Source organism: Lygodium microphyllum, chromosome 22 (assembly GCF_053477565.2).
Source record: "Lygodium microphyllum isolate KBCC chromosome 22, Lygodium_microphyllum_v1.1.10, whole genome shotgun sequence".
NCBI classification, from domain to species: Eukaryota; Viridiplantae; Streptophyta; class Polypodiopsida; order Schizaeales; family Lygodiaceae; genus Lygodium; species Lygodium microphyllum.
Genome location: NC_141156.1, coordinates 123,938,404 through 123,949,285, shown reverse-complemented (window position 1 = coordinate 123,949,285; position 10,882 = coordinate 123,938,404).

The window sequence follows — 10,882 nt, the reverse complement described above, 5'->3', positions numbered from 1 at the left end:
AATTTTTTGGTTGCATTGCCTATGTTCATGTGCCAGATGAGTTGAGATCCAAGTTGGATCCAAAAGCTGAGAAGTGCATCTTTATTGGTTACTCTCTGCAACAGAAAGGGTAGAGATGCTATAGGCCTTCTACTCGTAAGTTTACAGTGAGCAGAGATGTTGTTTTTGATGAGAAAAGTAGCTGGTATAAACCAGTAAATGTGATTGATGATGTAGATGCACAAAATGGTAATGCTGCACAGAATTCATAGCAGCAGACACAAAATATTAGTGGACCTGGGGTGTCCTCTAGCAGTGGTTCATATTCTTCGCCATGGACAGGCAGATTGAGATTAGGAGAATCTCCTCAAAACAATGCAGATAGTGGTATGCAGGTTTCACAAAAAGAAAAAGAGAAGGTAGATCAGCCCATGTTTGATGTGAATGCAGGTCACTCTTATGTGGATGGTGAATCCAGTGGCTCAGAACAGAGCATTGATGATGAGTTGGGTATTCCTTCTATTGTTACACCTGGAGTAAGGAAGACCAGGGATGTTTTGAGAGCACCTGGGAGTGAACCTACTTTGTGCAGGTCTACCAAAGCTAGGTATCCTGTGGATAGGCTGAAATATGATGGATTTCCAGCCATTCACTATGCAGAACTAGAACCCACTTCTTTTGAGCAAGCCATGGGAAAAGAAAAATGGGAGAAAGCCATGGATGAAGAAATGGATGCCTTGGAAGCAAATGCTACATGGGAGTTAGTACCTTTGCCTAAAGGTAAGAATGCAATTGGCTGTAAGTGGGTTTATAAGGTGAAGCACAATGCAGATGGTTCTGTGAACAGATACAAGGCAAGATTAGTAGTCAAGGGGTATGCATAAACATATGGCATTGACTATGAAGAAACATTCAGTCCGGTTGCAAGGATGGCAACCGTAAGAGCAATCATTGCTATGGCTGCATCAAAGGGATGGTCTTTACATTAGATGGATGTAAAGAATACCTTCTTGCATGGTGATTTGCAAGAAGAGGTCTATATGGAGCAGCCACTAGGTTATGTGTATGCTGTTCATCCTGAGTTTGTTTGCAGGTTGAAGAAAGCCTTGTATGGCTTGAAGCAAGCACCTAGAGCATGGTCTGACAAGATAGGACAGTATATTGTCACTATTGGCTTTCAGATTTCCAAGGCAGATTTCTCACTTTATGTGAGAAAAACAGAGAAATATATTATGCTACTTGTCATTTATGTTGATGATTTGATTATGACAGGTGACAGTGATGAAGATATCCTTCATGTGAAAATGCTATTGAAGCAGAAGTTTGAGATAAAGGATTTGGGAGAGCTGCATTATTTCTTGGGCATTGAGGTGATTAGATCACCAAGTGGGATACAGCTCTTGCAGAGGCAGTATGGATTGGACATGCTGTCCAAATATGGGATGACAAGCTGTAAGCCTATTTCAGTTCCTTTGGAGCAGAATGTGAAGCTGAGCACAGATGCAGGTGAGCTTCTAGAAGACCCTACTATGTAGAGACACATAGTAGGAAGCTTGATTTATATGACTATTACCAGGCCAGATTTGAGCTATGTTGTTGGATTGGTAAATTAGTTTATGCAGGCTCCAAGAAAACCGCATTTGGATGCGGCTAGACGCATACTTAAGTATGTGAAGTCCACATTGCAGTATGGACTATTTTATGAGACTGGGGTTCAGATACAGTTGCATGGATACACTGATGCTGATTGGGCTGGTAGCATTTCTGATAGACGATCTACCAGTGGATATGTGTTCTCTTTTGGGAGTGCTGCAGTCACTTGGAGCAGCAAGAAACAGCCTACAGTTGCCTTATCCAGCACAGAGGCTGAGTACAGGGGCGTAGCAATGGCTGCATGTTAGGTAGCTTGGTTGCATAAGCTACTTTATGATATGCATCAGCCTACAGATGGGCCAATTGTCATTTATTGTGAAAACATGAGTAGTATACACTTGGAAAATAACCCAATCTATCATGCTAGAACAAAGCACATTGAGGTGCATTATCACTATGTGCGAGAGAGGGTTTTACTAGGTCTTATTGATCTAGTTTATGTCAGCACAGAGGATCAGGTAGCTAACATATTCACGAAGGCATTGGGCGCAGAGAAGCTGCGCAAGTTCAGAGACCTGCTTGGTGTACAGGAATTGGGATTGAGATCGAGGGGGAGTGTTGATATATCGAGCTCCACTCGTGATATGCCAGGGTGATCGTTGTGCATTTATGTCACCGACGTGTCAGTTGCAGATGCGGTTGGTACACCGCTCATGAATAATAGCTAGATGACAGCTATCCTTATCTACTCTAGTTCGTGGCTCAGTTAGTATGCCACCTTAGTTAGTTGAGTTTGGTTTGAGACCCATATATAGGGTTCTTCTATTTCTTTGTACTTGACTTCTTTTTGGCTTACACAACTAAGAAGAGGAAAAATTGTTTTCAGCCTCCACCTTTGTGTGTATTTCCCCATTGTGCAAGCAAGAAAGCTACAAGTGAGACTCCTTCCTTCTCTCCCACAATCTTGACATGGGCATCCATCCCTTTTTTACATGACCGGCCTTTGTGGCAAGGTCCTTTCTCTATTTCCTCTTCTAGCCTTATGCCTCTGGTTTACACCTGTCTAATATTTTACTATTGGCACAATAGGGAGCCTGCCGCTCTTTTACACAAGTTTTGGGAGTTTTTTGAGGCACCTTTCATTTAAAATTACGATTTTGGCCCCAGCTTTGCTTTAGGCCGCTTGCATGTCTTTGCTCTTTTTCCATCCTTTTTCCACTTTTTCCGCCTTCTTGACTTGGGTTAACAATTTATCACACATGAGGAGGGTTTTTGATGTATTGAGGCATCACCAACTCTTTGTTAAGGAGAAGAAATGCTCTTTCATGTAGACTAAGCTGGAGTACTTGGGACATATTGTTAGTAAGGGATCTAGGTTGACCCCAAGAAGGTGTAGTGTGTTAAAGATTGGCCAATACCGACGAGCACTACTTCATTTAGAGGGTTTCTTGGTCTATCCTCATTTTATTGTCGATTCATTAAGCATTATGTGGCTATTGCAGCTCCTTTGACTGATAGGTTGAAGAAGAGAGATTTCTTTTGGGATGCACTTGCAAGTAGTAGCTTCAATTAGTAAAATGAACTCCTTACTTCTGCTCCTATTCTAGTATTCCTGGATTTTTTAAAGAAGTTTACCATACAGTGTGATGCTAATGGCTGAGGCATAGGGGTTGTTTTGTTATAGGAGCATGGAGTGATTGCCTTTGAAAGTTGCCAGCTTACAGATAAGGAAATGGCTATGAATGTCTATGACTAGGAGATGTTGGCTATGGCACCATTATTTGTATGGAATTTGGTTTAGAGTTCAAAATGATTACTGGATCCTAAAGTATTCCCTCACTCGGTCCAATCTTACTCCTAAGTAGTGTAGTTCGGTAGCTACATTACAAAATTATGATTTTGACATCACTCATACGAGGGGTAAAGACAATGTAGTGGTTAATTCTCTTTCTCATATGTGGGCATGTAAAGTTTCAACTATGAGTGAGCTACATAGTGACTAGATTGAATAATTACACAAATTACATCAAGGTCTCATGGATGATAACTCACATTATTAGCTTAAAAATTGCCTAAGCTGGTTAAATGGCAAGATTGTTATTCTCTCTCCTTCTTCTTTTACACGAAAGTTTATGGAGGAGTTACATTCTTCACCTTTAGTTAGACACCTTGGAGTTTTTAAAACCTATGATAAGATCAACAAAAGCTTTTATTAGAAAGAACTATGGAAAGATGTCAAATATTTTGTCATGAAGTGCATGCCTTGCCAGCGGAATAAGGACAACACCCATAAGCCATGTGGTTTGTTGTTTGTAGCCATTACCTATTCCTATGGGCAAATGGATACACATTACCATGGACTTTATTACTGGCTTGCCAACTGCCAAAAAGGGATGGAATAGTATATATGTAGTGGTGAATAGACTCATCAAGGTAGCCCATTTCATTCCAACAAAGACCCAATTTACTGCTTCACAAGTGGTGTAATGCCCCCATTACTTAGTTTATTTTAATAAAAAATGTGCGTATACATTCTAAAAATTGGTTTATGTTGAAAAAAAAAGGTAAAGATTACACATTTTTAAAACTAGCTCTAACTATGAAGATAATTGATGAAGTATTATATGCCAGTTCATGGAAGGAATTCTTGGGAAAACCTCCCAAGATAAGCTTATTAAAACTATGTTTGTAGTATAGAACAACAAAAAGAACTAGCCTAGTGGATAGTTACTTGGCAATTAAGTGCACTTAGTTGACGACACTATCGGGATGGGTGACCCCCTGGGAAGCTTTTCCTACAAATTCCTTATCTTATCTTCATGTTAATCTTTGTCTCTTGCCCATACAGGAGAAATTATATATCCCTTTTTCCCAACAGAAGTACCCGATCCAAATCACCTAGTCTCATAATTTCCATCCATTATCTATAATAGGATCTTCCAATGCCCTAGACATTGGGCTCATGCAGTCTTCAACTCTGTTTCGAACTAGACAAGGGGTATTTAGAGCTCCACCTGACCCTAAGCAACCTAAAAGTGAGACATAACTTCCGTGGTTGGCCTTTTTTACCTTCGGCCTGTGAATCGAGCAGTGCCCTCTTGGGTTGAAAATGCGGCATGACCTTGGAGATGATCCACCCGCGCAAAATATCCCTCCTTAATTAAATCAATTAAGAATCAAGCACAATCAAGGCAATCATCCTAATATCATCTTCCAAAGAAACCATTTCTTTATTTCTCCATGGAAACTTGCTTCTAGCATGCAGCCAATGGTGCCATGAAGCCTTTGTAGCCCATTGCCAAGTATGCCAAGGCCAAGATGCCAAGGTCTATGCCTTTGTTGCCACCTTGGTAGCCGCCTTGGAGTGACGCATGTCCGATGACGTGATGCATCTCCATGCTACATTCCAAAAACGGAGCTCTCTCACTGACATCATCAATGACATCATTGAAAATGCTAAAATAAAGTGTTCTCTCTTTATCATCGATGATGTCATCGAAAATGCTAAAAGCAAGTGTTCTCTCTCCACCCCCACTGGATTACTATATAAATAGGGATAGAGCGTCGTGTCAAAACAAGAACCCATGCAGAAGTCTCTTTGTTGTTGATGCAACGAAGCTCTGCTGCAATCAGCCGAGTCTCTCTCTCTCCACACCTACGCGGAAGCCTTGTAGACGCGAGTGTTGAGATGGCAAGCTTAACACGTGCAAACATTGATGATGAACTGCCTAGGTAGATGCATCCGCACGTCTACACTTAGCACGTTGGTGGTCATTATGATACTCACATGGCCACTAACTTATCACTTATTATATTTAGTTTGTTACACCTACCTAGACTGGCAAAGATATAATGCCAGTCGATTAGTGTAGTCGGTTATGCATTGTTTGACTTGGAAGGCCACTTTCCTTTATGTTGTATTTTATCTATACTTTGTGTACATTGTATAGTGTGTGGAAGAAAAAGAAGAAATCAGCAAGAAATTTTTTTGGCCTCCATCTCTCTTCCTGTGTTCTTGAATGAGCTTTCTCTTGTGTATACAATGTGTGATTGGCGCAGCAGCTCAAGCAAGTCCCCCCACCATGCAATTCTTGACAGTGAGGAAGCTCTGCTGCAATCAGTCGGGCCTCTCTCTCTCTCCACACCTACATGGAAGGGCTACTCAATTCCATCAAGCTTCTTCCATGGCTCCCAAGAGACATCGAGGTGCTGAGGGAGGTCATGCTTGGTTAGCTCCCCAACGTGAGGAAGTAGCCGCTATTGAGGAAACTCAACATGAAGTTGAAGTGCAAGCAAAAGTTAGCCTTGAATCCATTCAAGATGAAGGACCGGTTATTCCACAAAAAATCGAGGTTGTGGTCATATCTCATAATCACGATGGATAGCCAAATAGAGATAATCATGTTTAGTACATAAGAAAATGATTACTTTTAAGCTATTAACTCTACAACTTTCTAATTTTTCTATTTTATGTTATTGCTTTTTTTCATCTTACGATAAAATGAGGGATAAGTTAGTAATGTTAGAAAAGCCCATAAGATAAGACTATTACATAGATTACAATTAGTTAGAACATACTTAAACTTACAAAAACATGTTAGTATTATCAATTGCTTTTTAGTAAAGAACACGGGAATTGATGAGGGGGATAGATTCTATGCATTGTATACATTGACAAGTGTGTTAAAAATATTTTATGGTTATGACTGCTTTTGGATTTGTGAATGATGAATTATGTCTCTTATGATTCCGTTCTTGTAACAGCCGCATGAGTTGTGGATTGTGGTGATTTGAGATATTGGACTCCCCAATCCAATGCTCCCTAATACTTTGCGTAGTGTGGAAAAACTCACTTGCAAGTGGGGGTCCTATGCTCCCAAGGGAGGTAGGTGTTTTGGTTTTTGATCACTCGAGCACTTGAGAGGGCAAATGGCCGAGTGATAAGTGCCCATGCTATGTAGGAAGGCTCTTGAGGTTCAGGAAAGCTTAGAGGGGCTATGAGCTAGTGAATTCCCTATTGACAGCCATGGATGGAGTGCGATCACATACAGCCCAATCCTGAGGGATTCGAAGGTCCTATCCTAGGCTAGACAATGTATTTTTACGAAAAGATAGTTTTGTACCACTCTGCAATCGTTGATGTGCTTTGCTGTACCACTAGAGAAAGAGAATGTTGAGGCCCAGCAAAGCACATCAACGATTGACCTAGTTCAAGGTCCCGAGTCTTCAAGGAATATACCTCGATTGCCTAAGAAAAGAAGAGAAAAGAACGAAAACAACAACGGCAGTTGCAAGTGGTTGTAGACCCCAAGAAGATTGAAACCAAGAGTGCCAAAGAGCTTAAGAATAAAGCATCGAGTCCATCCACCAATGAACCCATTGATGTCTCTCGTAATAGCGGTGAAACCTCAAACACATCTATGTGTTCTGAAAAATCAAAGCAGTCGTTACCATCAACGGTTGCTTGCAACACTCAATCCATCGACAACAGAACTCACATTGACCAATCAAGAGTGGATACAACACTGTCACAATAGGGTGACAAATTTGTACCAATCACATCCAAGGAGAACCATGACGCAATAACAAAGCCTCAAGAGAAACATGGAAACCTTGAGGGCATAAGCAATCCTAGCGTTGGCCAATATTGCTCATCTAGGCCTAAGCCCCCAGCTATGCTAAAGTCTAGGGAAACTCCTAGAACCTTGCATGAGATAGCAACCGAGCAAGCCCTCATTGAACATAGAAGTGTCGCAGAATGCTTAACTGAGTTGGATGCTACACTCACGGTATTCGCACATGTCTATGTCCTTGCAGACATGGGCGCATTCCCTAGGGAGCAACTTGAAGAATTCTCGCCATTTCCCCTATCCTAGGAAGAGCAAGAACATCTTGACGAGCATTATGACAAGCTGCTGCATGAATGTATACGAGTCACCTCTAACGAGAAAGTTGACAAACTACGCTTAACTGTAACATTCAATGGTGTGCTCTGCCAACCAAATCTCTTAGAGATAGAGAAACTAAAGTGACAATCAGAGGGTCGAAGTCAATTTGAAAAAATTTGGTTTGAAAATCACGTTGCAATGGCCGAACTAGGAGCCCAGATTATGACAGTCTCAAAGGAGCGACTGGCCAAATGGCAGTCTCAAAGAGACCCGACCTATGTGGCACCAACTTCCTTTCGAGTGTTGACTGCCATTCGGGATACAGACTTAGCTGGAACTAGCCAAGAGAACTCTATACTTTTGTAAAAAAGCACAAGGTGCACCATGATTTATTTTAAGAGTTCCGGGCTCTCACCCGTGCAATTTGTAAAGGTGGATGGGCGATAGGAAGGAAGCTAGGAAGATAGGAGGACAATGGGAAAAAGGGCCTACTAGGCCATGGCCAGCCATGTAAAAAAGAGGATAAGGGGATGACCACCCAAAAGGAATTTAGGGTTTTGTATATAAAGTTGAAAAGTGAATGAGAAGCTCATTCTTGTGTGTGGCCAAAAGTGGCTCTCCTCTTCTTCTTCTTCTTCTTCTTCTTCTTCTTCTTCTTCTTCTTCTTCTTGCTTGCTTGCTTGCTTGCTTGAGCTTATGCTTGAGAGAGGGAGTGTGAGTGTGAGGGAGTGAGTGTGTAAGGGTGTGAGGGTGTGAGGGTGAGGGACCGGGGAGAAGAAGTTCTCCATCTTTTCCTCTCTTCTTCTCTTCTCTTCTCTTCTCTTGTCTTGCTTGTGGCAATGGATCTTGGAGCATGGAGTTTGAGGATGGAGTGTGCTTGAAGCTTGCACTTGGATCGTGGAGCTACCGGAGTGCACAGGAGAGCAGGTAACTCGATCGGCATGGAGGTAAGCTCACTACATCCGTAGATATGGATGGTGCATCAGCTATGTGAGATGTAGCCATTAGTTCTCAGCTTGGAACACTTGAAACAATAAGCGGTCCAGCAGTCTTGGCTGTTGAGTGAAAGCGTCCACAATGGGATTCTTGGTTGTACTTAGTGGTTGAGTTTGCCTACAATAACTCCATTCATGCTAGCATTGGAGTTTCACCCTTTGAGGCTATGTATGGTTATAAGGTGCCCTTACCCACAATCATTTTTAATGAGAAAATCAATCCTCATGAGAAAGAAGAATTGGGAAGAATGCAAACCCTTCTTCAACAGTGTACCATGAATCTTAGGAAAGCCCAAGTCTAGATGAAGATGTATGCGGATGAGAAGAGGTAGCCCTTAGAGTTTCAAGAAGGAGAATTAGTTTTGCTCAAGGTGCCCAAGTCTCTATATTCTACCTTGAAGAATGGATCTAGTAATAAGCTTTCTCATAGGTTTTATGGACCCTACAAGATCCTGAAGCACATTGGAGACTTGGCATCTAGATTGAGCTACCTTCTCCCACTAAGATTCATAATTTATTCCATGTAAGTCAGCTAAATCCTTTCTATGGTGCTCCTATTTTTAATACAGTTGATGAGCTACCATCTATTGATGAATAAGATCTTAGTTAGTACATCCTTGAGACTGTCATAGTTTAGCATAAGAATAAGCTTTGCTCTCACTCTATCATTGAATATTTGATTAAATGGAGAGGTTTGCCACTTAAAGAATCTTTTTGGAGGCCTAATTCTATACTAGATGAGTTTTCTTACCTACGGTACACATTGGTGGCTAAAGCATAGTGACTATGGAGCTACATTATGGTGCAGATAGGGTTTTGATAGCATACTATTTTAGAGCAGTTTCTATTTTACCCAATTTTTAGAATTATGCCACCTACATAGGGTCAAAGTACTCTTCAAGAGCTATGTTTTGACATGTGGCACGCTTCATTTAGACACTTCTACCATAAGTTATAGCAAAGTTGGTTTAGCAAGGTTAGTTCTTACAGCAAGCTACCTTCTTTATTTTGAGTCTATCTCTTGATGAAGGCTCCAAATACATTTGAAGCACTCTTGATCATGTATATAGCTGAGGCTTACTTTCATTCCTTCATTTTAATCCATATATCTTCAATCTTTCATTCATTTTTCTACTTTGTATAGTTGAAAACGGAGTAGTAGTCTGTTTCATATATCCTTACTTTTGTAAGTTTGTTTTTGAGGGCAAAAACCTTTGGTACGGGATGGATTGTAAGAAGCTGGGAAGAAGAGATGTTAAGTATAGAAATAATAGTAATACCATGTTACATTGACATAAAAGGGAGAGACACGTAAATTTTCACATCTTTTGACACATTAATACATTACTGTCTCTTTCCTCATCACCTTGCTCATAGCTTCTATGGCTTTTCATCTCTTTCAATGTTTCTCTCCCCTTTTCTAGTATTTCTCTCTACTCATCACTCTCTTTCTCTCTCTTTTTCACTCCTCTCTCTTCTGCAGTGTTCTCTCTCCTTTTTCTCTATCTCTAGTCCTCTCTTTGATAGTTCTTTCTCCCTTTTTCTCTTCTCTCTCTCTCTCTCTCTCTCTCTCTCTCCCCCTTTTCTTCTCTCCCAACTTTTCTTCTCTCTTTGTCTCTTTCTTCACTTTTCTTCTCTCCCCTCTCATCTCTCCTTTCCCTCTCTCTCTCTCTTCTCTTTTTTCCCTTTTTATATCTCTTTTAAATTTTATCTTTTCTCTCACTATAATTCTCTCTCTCTCTCTCTCTCTCTCTCTCTCTCTGTGTGTGTTCCCCCTCTCTTTCTCTCTCTCTAATCCCCCCTCTCTGTTTCTCTCCTTTTTCTTCTTCTCTCTCTCTCCTTCTCCTTCTCTCTTTCAAAGTATGGCTATTTTTCCGTCCTCTCAAAAAAGGTTTAAATTTAAAATTTGCTTTTCTCTTTCCTCTTTTTCCCTTGTCTCTCCCTCTTTTCCTATTTCTTCTTCTTCTCTCTCTCTCTCTCTCTCCTTTTATTTTCTCCCCCACCTCTCTATTTTTCTTCTCTTTCTCTCTCCCCCTTTCCCCTATCTTTTCCTTCTCTCTCCCTCTTCTCATTTTTTCTTTTTTCTTCTTCTCTATTTTCTCTCTCTTTATTCTCTTTAAATTGTTTCTTTTCTCTCCCTTTTTTAAATTTTATCTTTCCTCTCTCATTTTCTCTCTCCTTGTTTGTATTCTCTCCCCTTTTCTTCTCTCTCTCTCTCTCTCCTCTTTTTTCTTTTTTTCTCTTGCCCTTAAATTATATATTCTCTCTATATTCTCCCTCTCTCTTCTCTTCATTTGTTTCTTCTATCTCTGTATCTTTCTCTCGGTCTTTCTCTCTCTCTCTCTCTCTCCTCTTTTTTTCCCTCTTTCTCTATTTCAAGTTTTTTTTCTCTTGCTCTCTTTTTTCTATAAAAAATTATATATTTCT